The 13,729-nt window shown below is 37.6% G+C and overlaps 2 protein-coding genes across 4 annotated transcripts in view; one reads left to right on the forward strand and one right to left on the reverse strand.

Annotated features, from left to right (window-relative positions):
• The window catches only part of OSTN (osteocrin), a 36,255-nt gene extending 27,315 nt beyond the window's left edge, over positions 1–8,940 (reverse strand). Inside the window, exon 1 of the mRNA XM_019958127.2 lies at positions 8,859–8,940. The gene's annotated coding sequence lies outside the window, so the exon portion shown is untranslated. The remainder of the gene's footprint in view (positions 1–8,858) is intronic.
• The window catches only part of LOC109562705 (histone H2B 1/2-like), a 59,573-nt gene that overhangs the window by 14,628 nt on the left and 31,216 nt on the right, over positions 1–13,729 (forward strand). The window lies entirely within an intron of this gene.

Raw genomic sequence — 13,729 nt, forward strand, 5'->3', positions numbered from 1 at the left:
GAGAGGTTCAAGGTGCACAGAAGGGATGAAATAAGCTATATCTATTTACTTTCAAATATTTACTTCAAGTTTTTTTTCTCATCATTCTTAAGACAGTATACTCAGTTCCCCCACACTTTAGAAACAAAGATGTTAGAGCTGAGGGAGGATCCAGATGCCCTGGTATGCAGCAGTTACGTCTGCTTTTTGGGAGTGAGAGAAAGGATTGTGCAATATTTAATGCATTATTAGCTGTAAATTTTAAAAAATCGCATAATGTTGGGAGTTCCCTGGTAGTCCAGTGGTTGAGAATCCAGCTTACAATGCAAGGGACGTGGGTTCAATCTCTGGTCATGGAACTAAGATCCCACTTGCCTCGGGGCAACTAGTGTTGCCCAGGCACAGCCAGTGTTCCCCAACTAAGATCCTGCATGCTGCAACTAAGACGTGATGCAGCCAGAAAATGACTAAATTTTTTTAAAATCACATAATGTTAAAAAATTTAAAGATTTGACTGAGTTCCTGTTCCTCTGTATTTGTTATTAATAGTGTGTCTATCAAGGTAAAATAATCATTTGACTCTTTTCAGAGTACTCACAAGTCTTAGTTTTAGTGGATGTGCCCAGTCTTTTCAGTTGTGTCTGACTCTTTGTGACCCCATGAACTATACTCCACCAACCCCATAGACTGTATATAGCCACCAGGCTCCTCTGATCGTGGGACTCTCCAGTCAAGAATACTGGGGTGGGCTGCTGTTTCCTACTTCATATATTAATGGATACAAAATTAATACAAAATAATTTTAAATACAAAAGTAAGACTTTTTGATAATAGGAAATTTCAGATATATATAGAAAACATATATTTCTGTGACGGTGAGGAAAACTCAGAATCAGACTTGAAGGATAGGGATAATTCTCCTTGTTGTGCTAGTTAACCTTGAGCAAGATGCCTAAACTGTCAAGTTGTCTAATAAACCTCATGTATGATCTCACATTTTAATTAATTAAATTTGTTTAATTTAGAATTGTTTAATTTACAAATGGCACAAATCATTATGGATTTGCCTTGTTTGCTGAACAAGAGCAATAAAAACATGTACTTTTATGTTTAATATTTTTATTGAGAATGTATAAAGATATACATTTATCTGTAAAAAAACACTGCATCATTCTTATTTTATCATAGGTAAAATTTTTCAATGGAAACTCTAAATTTTGCCTGAAACCATTTTGTATAAAAATAATTATTATTGAGCCCAAGGCAGGTATTTGAAGTCAAGTCCTTCCAGGGAAAGTAAAGCTTATACCCACAATGACTTAGGGGACTTGGGGCCATCTTTGACGTCAATCAGCAAAGTCTATGTTAAAAAATCAAGAGGATACAGAACAGTTTGACATTATAGGCATAATCTTAATGTTTCAATGAATGACATTCGAACAGGCATTAAGGTTGTTTCTAGTTTTCACTGATGAGGGAAGAAACCAGGTACTTGAGACACTCTCCTGCTGGAAAGCAGAGACTTGGACGCTGGAATGTCTCCTTTATTGGTGCTGCCATGCCACAACCTTTGGTGCAGTCGGCTCCACAAACAAGAGAACTAATCGTGGCTAAGGCACTTAGAACTTCAGGAGTGGGTATTACTTTCAGATCCTCTTAAACTCAAATACTTAATTTAAAGTCATTGAGGATTTTCACCCAAGAGCAATTGAACTACAGCTGGTTGCTTCTATCACTAGCATATACATTGTCTATATCATTCTCACTGAAATACATCTGAGAAATACTTGGTGTTTATTTTATTTAAAATTCTCTGTGTAAAATTTGCTCTTTTTAGTAGATTGTGTGATGGGCATTTGCTTGATATATTGAGTATGATTTTGAAAAGAAGGTGCAAATTGAGACTGAGAAACTTAACATTTCATTTAAAAAAAAAATGAAAATGTCAGGAATGCATTCTTTCTCATTTCTCATTGTTCTTCCATCAGCGGTAGTCAATTTTCCGAAGTCACAAAGCCAGTTAGAAGAGCCAGAACAACAACGTAATGCTTTCAGCCTCTCAGTTTCATGCTTCTTCAAGTTTAACTTATTTGTGGAAGTATAAAGCATTTTCCCATCTCCAAAACAAATTGCTTATAAAGTCAGATGTGTATGGATGAGGTGTTCTTAAGGTGGCAGACACCTGCATTTTAAAATGACTTTCCCTGAGTACTACAAATCAGGAAGAATGATAATTTACTAGTATACATGTGTTAAGTGACTTTATTCTGTCTGGCACCATTTTTGTTCTTTTTCAGACACTATTGTCTTCCAAAATCATAAAACTTTGTTGTTAAACCTCAATTTTTTTTCCATTTTGAATTTTCAACCATACTGCTAGTATCTTTCTTGCACACATTTAAGAAGTTAGAAACCTACCATGATATTAGTAAGATCACATTATTAAAAAGCCCAGATAAGTAAATTATTTAAATGTTGCTGTAAATTCCTTGAGGGCAGGAACTATGTCATGTTCACTATTTTATCTCAGCACCCAACATAATGCCTGGCAGGGAGTCAGTATTATGTGTTGAAAGAATGAATGAATGAAGCCGCCCTCTGTGGTAGGTAAACAGAAAGGAGGGACAGATACTAAGTGATATGGAAACTAAGGCTTAGTCATGGGAAGAGATTTGCCCAACTTTTATACCTACAATAATATGTGATGAAGTTATGCCAAACTCCGGGTATGTCTGTTCATATTTCACATCACAGATTCTCATTCTAATGAGAGGGACATGTGTCCTTATTCCCTAATCATTATTCCAGTAAAGTTTAAGATTTCTCCTTATCAAACACTAATTTGCATTCTGATCCGTGAAATATTGTAAATTTCTTCATAGTAAATTATATCCTCTAGAAATAGAAGAGAACTTCATGTATGATTGTTAACAGTTAATAATGGGAGAAAAAAGAATCTTCAAAACTAGAGACAGGGAAATGTAGATAGACTTGCACATACACATGCTATTTGGTCATTTGATACAAGCCATTTTTATGTGGTATGAAAAGGCATTCAGAGAGTAAAGTTGGATAAATGTAGTTAAATATGGCATATATATGCATCAGGATAATATGGACTATTACCACCTCCTTCACTTTTTACTCCACTTTGTAATTGCATATACTATTTAATGGGCTTCCCAGGTGGTGCTAGTGGTAAAGAACACATCTGCCAGTGCAGGAGACATGAGAGACGTGGGTTTGATCCCTGAGTCAGGAAGATTCCCTGAAGGAGGGCATGGCAACCTGCTCTAGTATTCTTGCTTGGAATTCTTGCCTCTGTCCCATGGATAGAGGAACCTGGGGGGCTATAGTCCATGGGGTCACACAGATTTGGACACAACTAAAGCGACCAACCTAGATAGTATATTGAAAAGCAGAGACATTACTTTGCCAACAAAGGTCCGTCTAGTCAAGGCTATGGTTTTTCCTGTGGTCATGTATGGATGTGAGAGATGAACTATGAAGAAAGCTGAGCGCCGAACAATTGATGCTTTTGAACTGTGGTGTTGGAGAAGACTCTTGAGAGTCCCTTGGACTGCAAGGAGATCCAATCAGTCCATTCTGAAGGAGATCAGCCGTGGTATTTCTTTGGAAGGAATGATGCTAAAGCTGAAACTCCAGTACTTTGGCCACCTCATGCGAAGAGTTGACTCATTGGGAAAGACTCTGATGCTGGGAGGGATTGGGGGCAGGAGGAGAAGGGGACGACAGAGGATGAGATGGTTGGATGGCATCCCTGACTCGATGGACGTGAGTCTGAGTGAACTCCGGGAGTTGGTGATGGACAGGGAGGCCTGGCGTGCTGCGATTCATGGGGTCGCAAAGAATCAGACACGACTGAGTGACTGAATTGAACTGAAACTGACTTAGCCGGAGAAGGCAATGGCAACCCATGCCAGTCTTGCCTGAAAAATCTCATGGATGGAGAAGCCTGGTAGGCTGCAGTCCATGGGGTAGTTAAGAGTCGGGCACAACTGAGCGACTTCACTTTCACTTTTCACTTTCATGCATTGGAGAAGGAAATGGCAACCCACTCCAGCATTCTTGCCTGGAGAATCCCAGGAATAGAGGAGCCGAGTGGACACGACTGAGCGACTGGACTGAACTGAACTTAACTGAAGCGACTTAGGAGAAGGAAATGGTAACCCACTCCAGTGTTCTTGCCTGGAGAATCCCAGGGAGAGGGGAGCCTGGTGGGCTGCCGTCTATGGGGTCGCTAAGAGTCGGACACGACTGACGGGGCTTAGCAGCAGCAGAAGCAGCAAAGCGACTTAGCCTGTATGAATACTATTTAATAAAATAGTAAATTACATTTCAATTACATTAAATTAGACAATATAATCGATGAAAAAATACTCTAAAATATAAATAAAAGCCAAAAATATATTTTGTAATACTCAACAAGATGCATTTATTGGGTATATGCTATTTATTAGGCACCAGGGATATAAACATGAATGAGACACTCTTTCTGTCATCCAGTTGCTCACAGCCTGGCGGAGATGAAAACTCCTTGGCCACTGGCTCTGCCCAGCCAATGATTTCCTCCTGCAAGAGCAGACTCTTCCTGTAATTCTTTCATTTCCTTCAAGTACAGTTGATTATGTCTGCAAGGTACTTTATTATTTTGAAATCTGTCTATCTCCTTTCATCCTCCTAATAGTCAAGCTATGATTTATATGGAAAATATTATAATTCTATTTTTTAATAGATTAACTGACCCAACTCAGGTTACTTCCTCATCTCCTGACTCCTGGTATTGTAGTTATACTTTCTAATCCAAAAAAAGTGAGTTAGTAGAAAGAGACTGGTTGTTCTTAAGTTACACAGACTTGAATATGACTCTTGACTGGAAATGTTACTTAGCTTCATTGTTTTTAATATATTCACCAGGAAAATGGGGCAAAAACTTACTTTTTAGGCTTATTGTAAGGACTAGAAATAATACAGGTACAGGGACAGGCATAAAGTGATAACTTATTAAATAATAGCTATTATTATCCTGATATTAGGCGCTTCCCTCCTAGCTCAGTCGGTAAAGAATCTGCCGGCAGTGCAGGAGACCTGGGTTCCATTCCTGGGTTGGGAAGATCCCCTGGAGAAGGAAATGACAACCCACTCCAGTATTCTTACCTGGAGAATCCCATGGAAAGAAGACCCTGGCAGGCTACAGTCCTTGGGGTTGCAAGAGTTGGAAATGGCATAGCGACTAAACCACCACATCCTGATATTGCCTTCTAAAAATGGCAACTTGTCAAAATATTCTTTTTATTCTTTTATTTTTATGAAAAAATTTTATCCTTGTTCACTTTAAGGAGTAAAATTGGACGTTGGAATCTAGAATTATAGAATAGTGATAGAAAATAAAATATAATGAAATAACATTGACTGAGGGAAGGAAATTTTACTAAAGAGTTATAAATGGCAATTACTTTTAACATTTAATGTTATAGTATACTATGTATTATCATTAATTTCAGCCATAATACTTCTATTAAAATATTAGTGTAAAACTATGAACAATATCTGGCTTCCCAGGTGATACTAGTGGTAAAGAGCTTGACTGCCAATGCAGGAGACATAAGAGATGTGAGTTTGATCCCTGGGCCAGGCAGATCCCTTGCAACTCAGTCCAGTATTCTTGCCTGGAGGATCCTATGGACAGAGGAGCCCAGTGAGCTACAGTCTATGGAGTCGCAGAGTCAGACATGACTAAAGCAACTTAGCAAGCATGCACGCATGAACAATATCATAATGAAAAGAAAACAAAGGGAAAAATCTGTTATACTTAAAATATAATTATTCTTCAAACTCTTATTATATTAACCAAAGTAAAATTTTAATTGAATTTTAAATGATTTATATTTTGTTTTATGGTTCATAAAATATCTCTATTATTTTTTTTTAAAAAATCACTAATTATGTTCAGTCATGGTTTTCCTACAGTTTTTGTAATGTTGACAGTATAGCATAGTGAGGCTGTGTAATGGAAGTGGAGCCAACGTGGTTGTTATGGTAGTTAAGGACTTCACTACAGGAACTGGACTGTACACAAACATGGGAGCAGTCAGGAAGGGATGGACTATGGAAGAGGAAGAGGAAGAGATGTCACTGTTTAAACATCTTAGTGCCCTGGCATGGATGGACAAGTCAGAGTTTGCAAGGAAATTCAACCACCAATGTGGGAACACAGGGAAGTCATGGAGAAATCCATGGAAAGGCTCTTGGAGAGGACCATGCAAAGCCACAGCTCTTACTTGGTGGGCCAATAGCCAAGTTATCAGTGGTGGCCCAGCTGATATTTTAAAGGTGCATTTTTCACAATGGTTAGAGCCTTGTATCTTAGGAACATAGAGTTTTAGAAAAGAAGGAGGCTATCATCAGCAACTGGAATTTACTATTTTCAGTAAGGGCTTCTCTGATAGCTCAGTTGGTAAAGAATCCACCTGCAATGCAGGAGACCCCAGTTTGATTCGTGGGTCGGGAAGATCCCTGGGAGAAGGAATAGGCTACCCACTCCAGTATTGTTGGGCTTCCCTTGTGGCTTAGCTGGAAAAAAATCCACCTGCAATGTGGGAGACCTGGGTTGGATTATTGGGTTGGGAAGATCCTCTGGAGAAAGGAAAGACTACCAACTCCAGTATTCTGACCTGGAGAATTCCATGGACTGTATAGTCCTTGGGGTCACAAAGAGTTGAATACGACTGAGAGACTTTCACTTTTCACTTTCAGTCTCAGTAAATGGAGAGAGCCAGACTCAAAGGTAATTAACTTGTCTAAGCAAGAGGAGATGAAAGGGAGATATAAAATGGATGGAGAGGGGGTAAGCAGAAGGAGGCATGGCAGAAGAGTTGGTTCTGGAGGGAGTGTGTGCTTTGTGCTGAGACCAGAGCTGATGAGGCATCAATAAGGGAGAAAAGGCAAAACTGAGTAACAGCCAGTTCATGCCGACCAAAGCACCAGTAATTACTGGCCAGTGATGCTAACCACTGTTCCTGTGAGCTGCCCTGAGAATTATTTGGAGAAAGGAGGAGAACTCAGTTAAAAACATCTCTAATCAGAGAGATCTTCAGGGACATAGAAATTGGCCCATGTAGAGAGGTGCCCAGGGCAAGGAGGGAACTTGTGTCTCCTCATTTGTATACACACAAACTCTAGTTTTACTAGGAAAGAAGGAAGCCCCTGGGAAGCTGTGTAAAAGCTGATAAAGCTGGGACTGAGATTAGAAGGCTGTTTTCCTGACTCCAAAGCTTGTGTTCCTCTGATAACATGGAATCTAAGCAAAGATTGTCTGGTGGGTACAGATCACAGTGGATGAATTGTTGGTAAGAAGGTTAAATTAGATGATGTCTAAGGATTAGCCCCAAGACTCTGTGATACTGATTCTTCATTCTCTAATATAGGGAAAAATGATAGATGTGGGAGCTTCCCAGGTCATTCTCACATTCAGTATCACTGACCCTTTTAGTTCTTTTGTCTTTTTCAATGATAACAAAATGTAATGGAGCACCACTCTGTGCTTAAGCTTGCCTGAAGCTGCACAACTGCATAATGACAGAGTTGGGGTAATATTTTGAAACTGCTCAATTTGAGTTCTGTTCCAATTTAATTTTATTAACTAATGTTCAAATCATGAAAATATTTGAATAAGTTAAAATTGCACCCCTAAGGTCCCCAAACCTAGTCTTTAAGCATAACTGCTTCTTTATTGCCCATGATTCATTGTATTAGAATCAGTTAAGAACCCTGAGAAATAAAGGGAGAAAGCAAATAACCTTAAATACCTAAATTAACTTGCTGAATGAAGCCACATTCAATTAACTTATAAAGAGGAGACTTGAATGCGTATCTACAGGAAGCTCTCCTTAGAAAAGTTCTGTAAGAGTGCTGAAGAGTAACACCAAATTAAAGAGAAGACACAAAATGTGCTTGATGTTTGTGGGAGACCATTAAATATACTGCTATCAATTCTATAGCTTACTTGAGCACTGAAATCATCGTAAATCATTGTTTATCTAATTTCTAGAGAGATAACTCAGAAATACATAGTAGTCACTTTCCTAAACCTATGGAACCTATAATTGGAATTCAAAAGAGTCATATTTTGTTTTGCTAGAACTGAATTTGTAGACTGTACACTGTTTCCACAGATGAAAACTTGAAACAACATTTTAAATTTTTTCTTAAACAGAACTCAAGCATATGTTTCAGATTAACACTTAATTCAATCATTAATAGCAAGAGTACTTCAAATACTGAAGAATAAACATGACCTAGGTCTATTTTAAACTAGGTTATTAGTATCATATTTGCCTATTTGGGTTCATAAGAATAAAAGCACTGGATAGTATAGGTTTGAAGAACATAGAGCATATAATTTGGTTAATATAGGGATGTTTCTTAAGTTCTAATTTTAACAGAAATAAAGATAAGAGAGAAACTTTCTTTTCTACCTAGGTTTTTAGGCCACTTTGTAACTTTAAAAATTTCCTAACACTGGACATATTTGATAAAAGCAAAATTAATATATCTAACACTCTTATAGGATCATTATTTTGAGTTCCTTTTCTCTTTATTTTGAAATAGAATATAAAAGCAAAAACAATATAATAAATACAAAATGCCTGAGCAAACAATTATCTCTACCCTAAGTTTACATTACAAAATATCTTAGGTATTTTACTCATTTTAGAGAGGATAATATTCCCCAAAACATTTCTAATTTTAACAAAATCAAGATATAATCAAAGCATTTGAAAAGTAATCAAAAACTTAAAAAAAAACAGTTAAAAGGAAAAAGCCTAACTCTTTATCAGCTTTTATATTTAACTTACCTTGTGAAAAATCAGGAGAGTCTAACTTTAGAGTCCTGTCTGTGCAGTTTCTCCCAAACTCAGCTCTGATGGTGAGTTTTCTGTCTGAGTTTTTATAGTCTCAGTTATACACCCCTCACTCCAATCCCTGCCTTTGCTTTCTCTTACATCATTTCTACAGATTTTCCACTGAACATTTTCCCAAGCTTCTTCTCAATCTCTCTCTCTCATTCTTTTCTCTCTCTCTTTCTTCACCTCTGTCTCTCTTTCTCTGTTTCCATCTCCTATTCTTCTTTTTCATATTTATTCTATCTATTGTTTTGACCATGGAATTTAAGTAGCAACGGGAGCATCAGCTCTGGAAAATTTAAGTATACATTTAGTATTGCGTTCAGTCTTGGACTCATCACCTCTTCCTGAGGTTTCAGTCCAGCTCTGATAATTACAAATCACATTTGCGAAATAAAATGCACTAATATTCATTAAATAGAAAGTCACTAGGCCATTTCAAAAAAAGATTTAGGGAAACAAAATCAGAAACATAAACTGATTTATTGGTGTATATTTTGGACTCTTAAATTAAATGATCATGTGTGGAAATGGTGACTAGTTTCAGCCTCAGTCAGGTACACAGCTTGAAACTGACAGCTACTTCATAATTAACTTTGCTATACTGGGAAGGCTGTCACTTACAAACCTATAAATACTGAACTGTGACATGTGGGCTATAAATGCATACATTGTACTCATTTTCATCTTGCTTTTGTTCTCTTGTTTTTTAATTTCCTTTTAACTAAACATTCTTGCCTCTGTCTGAAAATTTCCTTCATTCCCATTTCTCACTAATCACATTTGAAACTTTACATACATGAGTTATAAAAAATAAGTTATTAAGTCCTTAAAGGAATATGTTGTCAGATCATTATTAGCTCACTTAAGTCACCAGTAGATTCCCACTTGACAGATAGAGACTGAGGCTAGGTAAATGATTTAATGAAATCACACAGCTAGGAAGCAGCATTAGAGCTAGATTTCAAATACAGATCTTCTTAATTCCATATCCAGTTCTTTTCCCACAACTTCATTCTGTCCCATTATTTAAGAAGTTAGGAAAGAGAATCCAAACCAGATTAATTGGCACAAATAGAAATAAATTTGTTCTTTTGGTTTTACTTTAAAAGCCATTTTCAAAACTTCTGGCTAGTGTAGGAACTATTACATGGTTTACTTAGATCTAGATGGAGAACTGACCAGACTGTACTGAATTGGTGGGACAGTAAAATGCTTCATTTTTATGAAGGGTTTCCAGGGATAACATATGTCTCAACAAGCTTGAAATTTGAGTAGTTGGCAGCAATAGTTCACAAGTCAAGATAAAAATACAGCCTAATCGTGGATCCTTGTTTAGACATTACTGCAATAAAACGATTATGTTAACTTGAATCCACATGATGGAAAACTCTCAATATAGATTTAATGGATTCGTCATAATGCTACTAGAAGCTGATATTCTTGATGTACCTTCTACCCTTATTTGAAAGGCCTCCCTTAGAGTGCTGACAAGTGATATCTGTGGCTGATTTATTCCAGATCTATCCCTGCTTAGACAGTCCAGAGATTCCACCCTATTTGTGGATTTTGTTGACCTAATTCAAAAATTTGACTTAACTGTTCTGTAGCAGTAGAAATAGCAACAGTTTATTCCAGGAACATAACCATGGTACATTTAAGCCATTTATACAGGCTTCTCCACATTATAAAGCCCTATGTAAATTACTTATACATTTATACATAATAAAGAAAGTATTACTTAAAAGAGAGAGTAGAAATAGAAGCATATGAAGACACTGAAGGAGAAAAAACACCCAGTAATAGAGAGACTAAGATGAAAAAGGGAAAAAGTATTACTAAAAACTTACATCATTATTTAATTATCATAATAACCTTATTGCTGCTGCTGCTAAGTCGCTTCAGTCGTGTCCGACTCTTAGCGACCCCAGAGATGGCAGCCCACCAGGCTCTGGGATTCTCTGCCGTCCCTGGGATTCTCCAGGCAAGAACACTGGAGTGGGTTGCCATTTCCTTCTCCAATGTATGAAAGTGAAAAGTGAAAGTGAAGTTGCTCAGTCATGTCCCACTCTTAGCGACCCCATGGACTGCAGCCTACTTTCCATAGTTTATTTAGCTCTTTGATTTCTCCTTATAATGTTTTTAAATTTCAAAGAGTACTAATCTTGTATTTATTTTGTTAAATATTTCACTAATTGTTTGATATTTTTTATGCTATTACAAATGTAGCTTCTAAAATTTCAATATCTAAGTGGACATCTCTAGTTTACAAAAATACAATTGATTATTGTCTATTGATCTTTTATTCTGTGACCTTCTTAAACTTATTTATCAGTTCTAGTAGGTTTTTATAGATTAAACAGGATTTTATGTAGGTACATAAAAAACCTGGTTCAGGTAGGAAACCTGTTTTGAATCTTCAACTTGCATGTCTCTCATATTTTTGTAATTGTTTATTGCCTTATCCAGCCCCTCCAGTGAAATAGTCTATAGAAGTGGAGGGTGAAAATCCCCACCTTGTTCCTGATCTTGTGGTTAAGAAGGTATTAATTTTTCACCATTAAATATGATAATGTAGGGTTTGTATAACTGCCCTTTATCAGGTTGCAGAAGTTCCCTTCGGTTATTAGTTTTCTGAAAGTGAATTATAACCTTGCTCTTCTGAGATAAATTCTACTTGATCACAATGAATACATTTAAGGGTATTTATTGATGAGGGAGGTAGGCTTTTTATTTCCTTAAAATGTATTTTTCAGCTTTTGGTATCAGAATTATGGTGGTCTTACAAAATAATTGGGAAGAATTATACCCTTGTTTTAGTTCATTCAGGATGTTATAATGAAAATACTATAGACTGGAAGGCTTAACAACAAACATTTATTTCTAATTTTCTGGAAGCTGGGCAGTCCAAGATTAAAGTGCCTGCAGATTTGGAGTCTAATGGGAGCGTATTTCCTGGTTCATAGATGATGAACTTCTCAATGTTTTCTCACATAACAGGAAGTGTGAGAGACATCTGTGGGGTCTCTTTTGCATGTATGCTCAGTCTCTCAGTTGTGTCCGACTCTTTGAGACCCTATGGACTGTAGCCAACCAGGCTCCTGTGTCCATGGGATTTTCCAGGCAAGAATATACTGTAATGGGTTGCCATTTCCTCCTCCAGGGGATCTTTCTGACCCAGGAATCGAACCTGTGTCTCCTGCATTGGCAAGTGGATTCTTTATCACTGAGGCATCTGGGAAACCCATTGGGTCTCTTTTGTAAGAACACTAATTCTATACACGAAGCTTCCACCATTATGACCTAATCACTTCTCAAAGACCCCCCCACCCCCCATCTCCTAATACTATCACATTAGGGGTTAGGATGAAAAGTGAAAGTGTTAGTTGCTCAATCCAACTCTTTGAGACCCTGTGGACTGTAGCCGCCAGGCTCCTCTGTTCATGGGATTCTCCAGGCAACAATACTGGAGTGGGTTGCCATGCCCTTGCCCAAGGGATCTTCTCGACCCAGGGATCAAACCAGTGTATCCTGCTTGCAGACAGATTCTTTACCCTCTGAGCCACCTGGGAAACCCCTGCAATTATTGATATACTTATTTTTAAAGCTACAATCTTAAAACTGGTGTTTTTTGTTTCATCTATTTTCTACTATTCTACTTTAATTTGGATTATTGTTAATACCTATGTTTAAGTTGTTGCTATAGATTTACAATATGCCAATCATTATATTGACACAGCTTTCCTTCAAGTCATATTTTTCCACTTCACATATAGGGTAACCATCTTTTAATAGTATAATTTCATAGTATTCTTTTTATCCTTTGTAGCATTATTGTCACACTTTTTAATTTTCGCTTTTATAAACCCAATTATTTTTTTCTATATTTATTTTACAAAGTCAATAATTTTTAGTGATTAAAAATTTTTTAAATTTCAGTTCAGTTCAGTCTCTCAGTCGCATCTGCCTCTTTGCGACCCCATGAATCGCAGCACGCCAGGCCTCCCTGTCCATCACCAACTCCCAGAGTTCACTCAGACTCACGTCCATCGAGTCAGTGATGCCATCCAGCCATCTCATTCTCTGTTGTCCCCTTCTCCTCCTGCCCCCAATCCCTCCCAGCATCAGGGTCTTTTCCAATGAGTCAACTCTTCACATGAGGTGGCCAAAGTATTGGAGTTTCAGCCTCAGCATCAGTCCTTCCAATGAACACCCAGGACTGGTCTCCTTTAGGATGGACTGGTTGGATCTCCTTGCAGTCCAAGGGACTCTCAAGAGTCTTCTCCAACACCACAGTTCAAAAGCATCAATTCTTTGGCACTCAACCTTCTTCACAGTCCAACTCTCACATCCATATGTGACCACTGGAAAAACCATAGCCTTGACTAGACGGACCTTTGTTGGCAAAGTAATGTCTCTGCTTTGGAATAGGCTATCTAGGTTGGTCATAACTTTTCTTCCAAGGAGTAAGCGTTTTTTAATTTCATGGCTGCAGTCACCATCTTCAGTGATTTTGGAGCCCCCAAAAATAAAGCCTGACACTGTTTCCCCATCTATTTCCCATGAAGTGATGGGATCAGATGCCATGATCTTCGTTTTCTGAATGTTGAGCTTTAAACCAACTTTTTCACTCTCCTCTTTCACTTTCATCAAGAGGCTTTTTAGTTCCTCTTCACTTTCCGCCATAAGGGACACATCTTACAAGGTAGGAATTATCCATAATTAAATCATCGGGAAATACGATTTGGAATATGTTCGAAGTCATGCAGGTATAAAGGTGAGAGCTAGGATTTGTGCTTGTGAGTGACTCCTCCAAAACTTTT

This window comes from Bos indicus, chromosome 1, assembly GCF_029378745.1.
Source record: "Bos indicus isolate NIAB-ARS_2022 breed Sahiwal x Tharparkar chromosome 1, NIAB-ARS_B.indTharparkar_mat_pri_1.0, whole genome shotgun sequence".
Lineage (NCBI taxonomy): Eukaryota > Metazoa > Chordata > Mammalia > Artiodactyla > Bovidae > Bos > Bos indicus.